Source organism: Ovis canadensis, chromosome 2 (genome assembly GCF_042477335.2).
Source record: "Ovis canadensis isolate MfBH-ARS-UI-01 breed Bighorn chromosome 2, ARS-UI_OviCan_v2, whole genome shotgun sequence".
NCBI lineage: Eukaryota > Metazoa > Chordata > Mammalia > Artiodactyla > Bovidae > Ovis > Ovis canadensis.
Genome location: NC_091246.1, coordinates 74,743,405 through 74,756,119, shown reverse-complemented (window position 1 = coordinate 74,756,119; position 12,715 = coordinate 74,743,405). Strand labels below are relative to the sequence as shown.

The window sequence follows — 12,715 nt, the reverse complement described above, 5'->3', positions numbered from 1 at the left end:
ACGTTCTAGCAATATTATGAAGATTAAATGTAAATTCTAAAAATATGTTTTCCTTTGTCTGAACTTTCTACTTTAAAGCTTCTGACACTCAGCAAAAAATAAGAATTGCTGTTGAGCATCCAAGAAGACTGAACTCTGAGAGATGGTGTTTTCAAGGTCCTTTCAAGCTGGTTTTAGAAAAGGCAGAGGAACCAGAGATCAAATTGCCAACATCTGCTGGATCATCAAAAAAGCAAGAGAGTTCCAGAAAAACATCTATTTCTGCTTTATTGACTATGCCAAAGCCTTTGACTGTGTGGGTCACAATAAACTGTGGAAAACTCTGAAAGAGATGGGAATACCAGACCACCTGACCTGCCTCTTGAGAAACCTATATGCAGGTCAGGAAGCAACAGTTAGAACTGGACATAGAACAATGGACTGGTTCCAAATAGGAAAAGGAGTACGTCAAGGCTGTATATTGTCACCCTGCTTATATAACTTCTATGCAGAGCACATCATGAGAAACGCTGGACTCTAAGAAACACAAGCTGGAATCAAGATTGCCAGGAGAAATATCAATAACCTCAGATATGCAGATGACACCACCCTTATGGCAGAAAGTGAAGAGGAACTAAAGAGCCTCTTGATGAAAGTGAAAGAGGAGAGTGAAAAAGTTGGCCTAAAACTCAACATTCAGAAAACGAAGATCATGGCATCTAGTCCCATCACTTCATGGGAAATAGATGGGGAAACAGTGGAAACAGTGTCAGACTTTATTTTTGGGGGCTCCAAAATCACTGCAGATGGTGATTGCAGCCATGAAATTAAAAGACGTTTATTCCTTGGAAGGAACGTTGTGACCAACTTAGATAGCATATTCAAAAGCAGAGACATTACTTTGCCAACAAAGGTCTATCTAGTCAAGGCTATGGTCTTTCCAGTAGTCATGTATGGATGTGAAAGTTGGACTGTGAAGAAAGCTGAGCACTGAAGAACTGATGCTTTTGAAGTGTGGTGTTGGAGAAGACTCTTAGGCGTCCCTAGGACTGCAAGGAGATCCAACCAGTCCATTCTAAAAGAGATCAGTCCTGCATGTTCATTGGAAGGACTGATGTTGAAGCTGAAACTCCAATACTTTGGCCACCTCATGTGAAGAGCTGACTCATTGGAAAAGACCCTGATGCTGGGAGGAATTAGGGGCAGGAGGAGAAGGGGATGACAGAGGATGAGATGGCTGGATGGCATCACCAACTCGATGGATGTGAGTGTGAGTGAACTCCAGGAGCTGGTGATGGACAGGGAGGCCTGGTGTGCTGCAATTCATGAGGTCACGCCTGAGCAACTGAACTGAACTGAACTGAACCTAAGAAAAATTTGCCTTCCCCAGTGTCATGAAGAGATCTGGAAGAAAACTAAACCCCTAAGACATGTGATTGCTGTCCCAGTTCACAGCACAAGGTACATCAGGAATACACATTCACACACAGAAGTGCATGCAGAACACCAGCTGAGAGCAAACAGGAGTAAATGACCAGCAGAAAAGAATATATAGATGCATGCAAAACTAGAGATCAAGCCCTGAGCCTTTGGAGTGGGAGCACTGAAGCAAAGACCCTAGACTACCAGAGAAATAACCCTAGGGGGTATCAAATGATGAGAACTCACACAAAGGAAACCACCTGAATACAAGACCTGGCATCCCCCAATCACCAATAGCACCCTGTGCAGGACACCTCATCTAAACAGCAAACAAAACAAAAATACAAACAAAATCATCAGCAGACAGGATTACCACCTCACTCAGCCTTTACCATCAGAGGAAAAACAAACAAAAACTCAGCACAAATCTCACCCTATAAGAAGCTTACACAAATCACTGGACTGAGAAAAAGAGACTTCAAACACAAGAAGTTAAAATAATAATAATAATAATAATGAAAAGGCAGAGAAATACTCACGAATGAAGCAACAAACTAGAAACACAGAAGTCCAAATAAATGGCGAGGAAATAGGCAAACTACCTGAAAAAGAATTCAGAATAATGATAGTAATGATCAAAAACTTTGAAAGCAAAATGGAGAAAAAGCAAGAATCAATTAACAAAGACCTAGAAGAGTCAAAGAATATACATACAGAGACAAACAACATGATTACTGAAATCAAAAATACTCTAGAAGGAATCAATACCAGAATACCTGAAGCAGAATGAATCAGTGAGCTGAAGATAAAATGGTGGAAATAACTTCTGAAGAGCAGAATAAAGTAAAAAGAATGAAAAGAACTGAGGATAGTCTCAGAGACCTCTGGGACAATATCAAAAACACCAACATTCATATAATAGGGGTCCCAGAAGAAGAAGAGAAAAAGAAAGGGTATGAGAAGATTTTTGAAGAGATTATAGTTGAAAATTTCACCAACATGGAAAAGGAAATAGTCAATCAAGTCCAAGAGGCACAAAGAGTCCCATACAGGGTAAACCCAAGGAGAAACACACCAAGACATATGCTAATTAAACTAACAAAGACTAAACACAAAGAAAGAATATTGAGAGCAGCAAGGGAAAAGCAACAAGTAACGTACAAGAAAACCCCATATGCTTAACAGCTGATCTTTCAGCAGAAACTCTGCAGGCCAGAAGGGAATGGCAGGATATATTTAAAGTACTGAAATGGAAAAATCTACAACCAAGATTACTGTACCTGGAAAGGGTCCATTCAAAATTGATGGAGAAATCAAAAGTTTTTCAGACAAGCAAAAGTTAAGAGAATTCAGTACCACCAAACCAGCTTTACAACAAATGTTAAATGGATTTAGATAGTCAAGAAATACAAAAGAAGAAAAAAGATTTACACAGTCAACCCCAAACAATTAAAAAATGGCAATAGGAACACATATATCAATAATTACTTTAAATGTAAATGGATTAAATGCTCCAACCAAAAGACACAGACTGGCTGATTGGATACAAAAACAAGACCCATATATATGCTGTCTACAAGAAACCCACTTCAGACCTAAAGACACATATAGACTGAAAGTGAGAGGATGGGAAAGTAGATTCCATGCAAATGAGAAGCAAAAGAAAGCTGGAGTAGCAATCCTCATATCAGACAAAATAAAACTTTAAATAAAGAATATTACAAGAGATAAGGAAGGACACTACATAATGATAAAGAGATCAATCCAAGAGGAAGACATAACAATCGTAAATATCTTTGCACCCAACATAGGAGTACCTCAACACATAAGACAAACACTAACAGACATAAAAGGAGAAATTGACAATAACACAATAATACTAGGAGATTTAACACCCCACTCACACCAATGGACAGATCATCAAAATAGAAAATTAATAAGGAAACACAAGTCTAATGATACATTATGATTCATTAGATAAGATGGATCTCATTGATCTTCAGGACATTCCATCCAAATGCAGAAGAATACACCTTCTTCTCAAGTGCACATGGAACACTCTACGAGATAGACCACATCTTGGGTCACAAATCAAACCTCAGTAAATTTGAGAAAACTGAAATCGTATCAAGCATCTCTGACCACAATGCTATGAGACTAGGTATCAATTACAAGAAAAAAAATGCAAGAAACACAAACACGTGGAGATTAAAAAATATGCTCTAAATAACCAAAAGGTTACTGAAGAAATCAAAAGGGAAATCAAACAATTTCTAGAAACAAATGACAATGAAAACATGACAACTCAAAACTTATAGGATGCAGCAAAAGCAGTTCTGAGAGGAAGTGTATAACAGTAAAATCCTACCTCAAGAAATCAGAAAAACATCAAATAGACAACCTAACTTTACACCTAAAACAACCGAAAAAAGAACAAAAAAGCCCCAAAATTAGTAGAAGGAAAGAAATCATAAAGATCTGAGCAGAAATAAATGAAAAAGAAATGAAAGAAATAATAGTAAAGAATAATAAAACTAAAAGCTGGTTCTTTGTGAAGATAAACAAAATTGACAAACCATTAACCAGATGATCAAGAAAAAAGAGAGGAGAATCAAATCAACAAAATTAGAAATGAAACAGGAGAGGTTACAACAGACAATGCAGAAATACAAAGGATTATAAGAGACTATTATGAACAACCATACAGCAATAAAATGGATAACCTGGAAGAAATGGACAGATTCTTAGAAAAGTTCAATCTCTGAAGACTGAACCAGGGAGAAATAGAAATTGTGAACAACCCAAGCACAAGCACTGAAATTGAATCTGTGCTCAAAAATCACCCAAAAAAACAAAGCCCAGGACCAGATGGCCTCACAGAGGAATTCTGTCAGACATTTAGAGAGGAGCTAATGCCTGTCCTTCTAAAACTCTTTCAAAAAATTGCAGAGGAAGGAACACTTCCAAACTCATTCTAAGAGGCCACCATCACCCTGATACCAAAACCAGACAAAGACAACACACAAAAAGAAAACTACAGGCCAGCCAATATCACTGATGAACATAGGTGCAAAAATCCTCAACAAAATTTTAGCAAACAGAATTCAGCAACACATCAAAAAGCTCATACACCATGATCAAATTGGGTTTATTCCGGGGATACAAGAATTCTTCAATATATGCAAATCAATCAATGTGATATACCATGTTAACAAATTGAAAGATAAAACCATATGGTAATCTCAATAGATGCAGAAAAAGCCTTTGATAAAGCTCAGCACACATTTATGATTAAAACTCTTCAGAAAATGGGCATTGAAGGAATCTACCTCAACATAGTAAAGGCCATATATGATAAGCCTACAGCAAACATTATTCTCAATGGTGAGAAACTGAAAGCATTCCCCCTAAGAACAGGAACAAGACTAGCGTGTCCACTCTCACCACTACTATTCAACATAGTGCTGGAAGTCCTAGCTATAGCAATCAGAGAAGAAAAAGAAATAAAAGGAATCCAGATCAGAAAAGAAGTAAAGCTCTCACTGTTTGCAGATGACATGATACTGTACATAGAAAACCCTAAAGATAGTATCAGAAAATTACTAGAGCTAATCAGTAAATTTAGCAAAGTTGCAAGATACAAAATCAGTACACTGAAATCACTTGCATTTCTATATACTAACAATGAAAAATCAGAAAGAGAAATTAAGGAATCAATCCCATTCACCATTGCAACAAAAGGAATTAAATATCTAGGAATAAACTTACCTAAGGAGACAAAAGAACTGTATACAGAAAATTATAAGACTCTGATGAAAGAAATCAAAGATGACATAAACAGATAGAGAGATATTCCATGTTCCTGGGTAGGAAGGATCAATATTGTGAAAATGACTACACTACTAAATGCAATCTACAGATTCAGTGTGACCCTTATCAAATTACCAATGGAATTTTTCACAGAACTAGAACAAAAAATTTCACAATTCATATGGAAACACAGAAGACCCTGAATAGCCAAAGCAGTCTTGAGAAAGAAGAATGGAGCTGGAGGAATCAACTTCCCTGACTTCAGAGTATACTACAAAACTTCAGTCATGGAGACAGTATGGTATTGGCACAAAAACAGAAATATAGACCAATGCAACAAGATAGAAAGCCCAGAAATAAACCCATGCCCCATGGGTACCTTATTTTTGACAAAGGAAGGGAGAATATACAATGGGGCAAAGATAGCCTCTTCAAAAAATGGTGCTGGGAAAACTGGACAGCTACATGTCCAGAATGTAGCTAAGAATGAAATTAGAACACTTCCTAACAACACACACAAAGATAAACTCAAAATGGATTAAAGACCTAAATATGAGACCAGAAACTATAAAACTCTTAGAGGAAAACATAGGCAGAATAGTAGATGACATAAATCAAAGCAAGGTGCTCTATGACCCACCTCCTAGAGTAATGGAAATAAAAACAAAAGTAAACAAGTGGGACCTAATTAAACTTAAAAGCTTTTGCGCAACAAAGGAAACTATAAGCAGGGTGAAAAGACAACTCTCAGAATGGGAGAAAATAATAGCAAATGAAGCAACTGACAAAGGATTAATTGCCAAAATATACAAGCAACTCATACAACTCAATACCAGAAAAACAAACAACCCAATCAAGAAGTGGGAAAAAGACCTAAACAGACATTTCTCCAAAGAAGACATACAGATGGCTAACAAACACGTGTAAAGATGCTCAACATCACTCATTATTAGAGAAATGCAAATCAAAACCACAAGGAGATATCACCTCACACCGGTCAGAATGGCCATCATCAAAAAATCTACAAACAATAAATGCTGGAGAGGGTGTGGAGAAAAGGGCACTCTCTTGCACTGTTGTTAGGAATGTAAATTGATACAGCCACTATGGAAGACAGTATGGAGATTCCTTAAAATACTAGGAATAAATCTACCATAAGACCCAGCAATCCCTGAGGAATATACCTTGAGGAAACCAAAATTGAAAAAGACACATGTTTTCCATTGTTCATTGCTGTACTATTTACAATAGCTAGATCATGGATGCAACCTAGATATCCATCAGCAGATGAATGGATAAAGAAGTTGTGGTACATATACACAATAGACTATTACTCAGCCGTAAAGAGAAACACATTTGAGTCAGTTCTGATGAGGTGGATGAACCTAGAACCTATTATACAGAGTGAAGTGAGTCAGAAAGAGAAAGATAAATATATTCTAACGCACATATATGGAGTCTAGAAAAATGGTACTGAAGAATTTATTTACAGGGCAGCAATGGAGAAACAGACATAGAGAAGAGACTTATGGACATGGGGAAAGGGAAGGAGAGGGTGAGATGTATGGAAAGTGTAACATGGAAACTTACATTACCATATGTAAAATATATAGCCAACGGGAATTTGCTGTGTGGCTCAGGAAACTCAAACAGGGGCTCTGATCAACCTAGAGGGGTGGGATGGGGAGGGAGATGGGAAGGAGGTCCAAAAGGGAGGGGATATATCTATACCTATGGCTGATTCATGTTGAGGTTTGACAGAAAACAACAAAGTTCTGTAAAGCAATTATCCTTCAATAAAAAAATAAATTAAAAATAAATAAATAAATAAAAAGAAAAAATCATAAAATAGACAACCAAAAAATTAAAAAATAAAGATAAGAATTGTCCTTGTGCTTAATAAAGACCCCAAACCAGCCAGTTTGTCAGCCTTTAAAGTTTTGATGTCACAAGTAGAGCCTCTATTTTATCTGGTTTATTAGTTTGCTTGTTATAAATTAAATTCTATGTCATTTGAACTATGTTTTAATTAAGAAAACATTGAGGTGGATTATTAGCTCATAATAGTTCAACAATACTTGACTAAATTTTCTTAAAGTATGTTGTGTTCAAGGTCTATAGAAACTCCATTTGTGATCATGGGGATAAGAGAAATTATCCATTTTTCCCACTATAGCGTAACTTTTTATTTTATTTTTAATTGGAGGATAATTGCTTTACAATATTGTGTTGGTTGCTGCCATATATCAACATGAATCAGTCATAAGTATACATATGTCCCCTCTTAACCTCCTTAAACTCCTTCTTGCCTCCCACCCCTCTAGGTTGCCACAGAGCACTGGATTTGAGCTCCCTGCATCATACAGCTATCTAATTTTACATATGTAATGTATATGTTTCAGTGCTACTCTCTCAATTTGTCCCCCCCTTTCCCTCCCTCCTGTGTCCACAAGTCTGTTCTCTATGTCTGCATCTCCACTGCTGCCCTGGAGATAGGTTCATCAGTACCATCATTCTAGATTCCATATATATGTGCTAATAAACAGTATTTGTCTTTCTCTTTCTACTTACTGCCGTCTGTATAATAGGCTCTAAGTTCATTCACCTCGTTAGAACTGAATCAAATGCATTCCATTTTATGGCTGAGCATTTTTTTAAATTCCATTGTTTATATGTACCACAACTTATTTATCCATTCATCTGTCCATTTGTCTTCCTGACAATTTTTTTATTTTTCTGAAACCCAAATATAGTATAATGGTTTGTTTTAATGTTTTCCTCTCTAACTAATGTTTTCTTGCTATTGGTATACAAGAGAGGAATACTTTAACTCCAAAATATAGTCATAGGGAAGATATCTTTTTCTAAAGTGTTTGTTAACTAAGTTAGTTGGGTTTCAGAAAAATATAGTCAGGAAGACACATGTACCCAGATGTTCAATGAAGCACTATTTACAATAGCTAGGACATGGAAGCAACCTAGGTTTGTCAACTAACTTAAGTGTAGTTGCATTAATTACAAATAATATGTAATTATTACATATTAATATATAATATGACTTACATATTAAGTCAACTAACATGTAGTTAACTGTACATATTAACTTAAGTGTAATATATAAATAAAAAGCTACATATTTCTAGGAAAAGTTGAAAAAATGCATGCATTAAAGGAGAACCACAATGCCTATCAGAATGAATACAGTAAAGAAGACAGAAAATACCAGTTATTTGCAAGGGTTTCAGATAACTGTAATTCTTATACATGGGTGCTGAAAGTGTAAATTGCTACAACCACTTTGGAAAATATATTTATATATATTTGTATATATATATATATATACACACACACACACATAAAACATATATATACCTTTGACCTGACAAGTTTACTTAAAGTTAATATATCTGACAGAAAGACATAAAAGTATTTGCCAAAATATATGTAAGGGAATGTTCCTACAGTCCTAGTCATGTAACTCCAAGCTGGAAACAATGCAAATGTCCATCTACATCATAATGGATAAATTATGGTATGTTCATTTAGAGGAATTCTAACTAGTAATGAGAGTAAACAAGCTACTTCTTCTTCTTTTTTTTTTTTTTTTTAGTTGTGGCATAAAGTAACTTTTTTTTAATCTTTTTTTTTTTTAATTTTAAAATCTTTAATTCTTACATGTGTTCCCAAACATGAACCCCCCTCCCACCTCCCTCCCCATAACATCTCTCTGGGTCATCCCCATGCACCAGCCCCAAGCATGCTGTATCCTGCATCAGACATTAGACTGGTGATTCGATTCTTACATGATAGTATACATGTTAGAATGCCATTCTCCCAAATCATCCCACCCTCTCCCTCTCCCTCTGAGTCCAAAAGTCCATTATACACATCTGTGTCTTTTTTCCTGTCTTGCATACGGGGTCGTCATTGCCATCTTTCTAAATTCCATATATATGTGTTAGTATACTGTATTGGTGTTTTTCTTTCTGGCTTTCTCACTCTGTATAATCGGCTCCAGTTTCATCCATCTCATCAGAACTGATTCAAATGAATTCTTTTTAACGGCTGAGTAATACTCCATTGTGTATATGTACCACAGCTTTCTTATCCATTCATCTGCTGATGGACATCTAGGTTGTTTCCATGTCCTGGCTATTATAAACAGTGCTGTGATGAACATTGGGGTACATGTGTCTCTTTCAATTCTGGTTTCCTCAGTGTGTATGCCCAGAAGTGGGATTCCTGGGTCATACGGTAGTTCTATTTGCAATTTTTTAAGGAATCTCCACACTGTTCTCCATAGTGGCTGTACTAGTTTGCATTCCCACCAACAGTGTAGGAGGGTTCCCTTTTCTCCACACCCTCTCCAGCATTTATTGCTTGCAGATTTTTGGATCACAGACATTCTGACTGGTGTGAAGTGGTACCTCATTGTGGTTTTGATTTGCATTTCCCTGATAATGAGTGATGTTGAGCATCTTTTCATGTGTTTGTTAGCCATCCGTATGTCTTCTTTGGAGAAATGTCTATTTAGTTCTTTGGCCCATTTTTTGATTGGGACGTTTATTTTCCTGGAATTGAGCTGCATAAGTTGCTTGTATATTTTTGAGATTAGTTGTTTGTCAGTTGCTTCATTTGCTATTATTTTCTCCCATTCAGAAGGCTGTCTTTTCACCTTGCTTATATTTTCCTTTGTTGTGCAGAAGACAAGCTACTTCTATATGCAACACAGAGGCAGCTCACAACCATAATCTTGAGTGAATGAGGCCAGACAAAAAAAGGTAAACAATGTGTGAATTGTGAGATGAGTGCAATCGTGCAGTAGTTGGAGCATTCTTTGGCATTGCCTTTCTTTGGAATTGGAATGAAAACTGACCTCTTCCAGTCCTGTGGCCACTGCTGAGTTTTCCAAATTTGTTGGCATATTGAGTGCAGCGCTTTCACAGCATCATCTTTCAGGATTTGAAATAGCTCAACTGGAATTCCATCACCTCCACTAGCTTTGTTCATACTGATGCTTTCTAAGGCCCACTTGACTTCACATTCCAGGATGTCTAACTCTAGATGAGTGATCGCACCATCGTGATTATCCAGGTCACGATCTTTTTTGTACAGTTCTTCTCGGTATTCTTGCCACCTCTTCTTAATATCTTCTGCTTCTGTTAGGTCCATACCATTTCTGTCCTTTATTGAGCACATCTTTGCATGAAATGTTCCCTTGGTATCTCTAATTTTCTTGAAGAGATCTCTAGTCTTTCCCATTCTGTTCTTCTCCTCTATTTCTTTGCATTGATCGCTGAAGAAGGCTTTCTTATCTCTTCTTGCTGTTCTTTGGAACTCTGCATTCAGATGCTTATATCTTTCCTTGTCTCCTTTGCTTTCCACTTCTCTTCTTTTCACAACTATTTGTAAGGCCTCCCCAGACAGCCATTTTGCTTTTTTGCATTTCTTTTCCATGGGGATGGTCTTGATCCCTGTCTCCCATACAATGTCGCGAACCTCATTCCATAGTTCATCAGGCACTCTATCTATCAGATCTAGGCCCTTAAATCTACTTCTCACTTCCACTGTATAATCATAAGGGATTTGATTTAGGTCATACCTGAATGGTCTAGTGGTTTTCCCTACTTTCTTCAATTTAAGTCTGAATTTGGCAATAAGGAGTTCATGATCTGAGCCACAGTCAGCTCCTGGTCTTGTTTTTGTTGACTGTATAGAGCTTCTCCATCTTTGGCTGCAAAGAATATAATCAATCTGATTTCGGAGTCGACCATTTGGTGATGTCCGTGTGTAGAGTCTTCTCTTGTGTTGTTGGAAGAAGGTGTTTGCTATGACCAGTGCATTTTCTTGGCAAAACTCTATTAATCTTTGCCCTGCTTCCTTCTGCATTCCAAGGCCAAATTTGCCTGTTACTCCAGGTGTTTCTTGACTTTCTACTTTTGCATTCCAGTCCCCTATAATGAAAAGGACTTCTTTTATGGGTGTCAGTTCTAAAAGGTCTTGTATGTATTCATGGAACCGTTCAACTTCAGCTTCTTCAGCGTTACTGGTTGGGGCATAGACTTGGATTACTGTGATATTGAATGGTTTGCCTTGGAGACGAACAGAGATCATTCTGTTGTTTTTGAGATTGCATCCAAGTACTGCATTTCAGACTCTTTTGTTGACTATGATGGCTACTCCATTTCTTCTGAGGGATTCCTGCCCACAGTAGTAGATATAATTGTCATCTGAGTTAAATTCACCCTTTCCAGTCCATTTTAGTTTGCTGATTCCTAGAATGTCGACATTCACTCTTGCCGTCTCTTGTTTGACCACTTCCAATTTGCCTTGATTCATGGACCTGACATTCCAGGTTCCTATGCAATATTGCTCTTTACTGCCTTGGACCTTGCTTCTATCACCAGTCACATCCACAGCTGGGTATTGTTTTTGCTTTGGCTCCATCCCTTCATTCTTTCTAGAGTTATTTCTCCACTGATCTCCAGTAGCATATTGGGAACCTACTGACCTGGAGAGTTCCTCTTTTAGTATCGTATCATTTTGCCTTTTCATATTGTTCATGGAGTTCTCAAGGCAAGAATACTGAAGTGGTTTGCCATTCCCTTCTCCAGTGGACCACATTCTGTCAGACCTCTCCACCACGACCTGCCCATCTTGGATTGCCCCATGGAAATGGCTTAGTTTCATTGAGTTAGACAGTTGCACTCATCTCACATGCTAGTAAAGTAATGCTCAAAATTCTTCAAGCCAGGCTTCAGCAATACATGAACCATGAACTTCCTGATGTTCAAGCTGGTTTTAGAAAACATAGAGGAACCAGAGATCAAATTGCCAACATCTGCTGGATCATCGAAAAAGCAAGAGAGTTCCAGAAAAACATCTATTTCTGCTTTATTGACTATGCCAAAGCCTTTGACTGTGTGGATCACAATAAACTGTGGGAAAGTCTGAGAGAGATGGGAATACCAGACCAACTGACCTGCCTCTTGAGAAACCTATATGCAGGTCAGGAAGCAACAGTTAGAACTGGACATGGAACAACAGACTGGTTCCAAATAGGAAAAGGAGTACATCAAGGCTGTATATTGTCACCCTGCTTGTTTAACATATATGCAGAGTACATCATGAGAAATGCTGGACTGGAAGAAACACAAGCAGGAATCAAGATTGCCAGGAGAAATATCAATAACCTCAGATATGCAGATGACACCACGCTTATGGCAGAAAGTGAAGAGGAGCTAAAAAGCCTCTTGATGAAAGTGAAAGAGGAGAGTGAAAAAGTTGGCTTAAAGCTCACCATTCAGAAAACGAAGATCATGGCATTTGGTCCCGTCCCTTCATGGGAAATAGATAGGGAAACAGTGGAAACAGTGTCAGACTTTATTTTGGGGGGCTCCAAAATCACTGCAGATGGTGATTGCAGCCATGAAATTAAAAGAAGCTTACTCCTTGGAAGAAAAGTTATGACCAACCTAGATAGTGTTTTCAAAAGCAGAGACAT

At 37.5% G+C, this 12,715-nt stretch overlaps 1 protein-coding gene across 9 annotated transcripts in view; it reads right to left on the bottom strand.

Moving 5' to 3' along the window:
* The window catches only part of IL33 (interleukin 33), a 144,197-nt gene that overhangs the window by 48,956 nt on the left and 82,526 nt on the right, over positions 1-12,715 (bottom strand). For 2 of the 9 annotated variants that reach the window (XM_069576536.1, XM_069576538.1), the window contains exon 2: positions 1,941-2,003. The exons of the other annotated variants lie outside the window; for them this stretch is intronic. The gene's annotated coding sequence lies outside the window, so the exon portion shown is untranslated. The remainder of the gene's footprint in view (positions 1-1,940; positions 2,004-12,715) is intronic. 9 annotated transcript variants of the gene reach the window in all.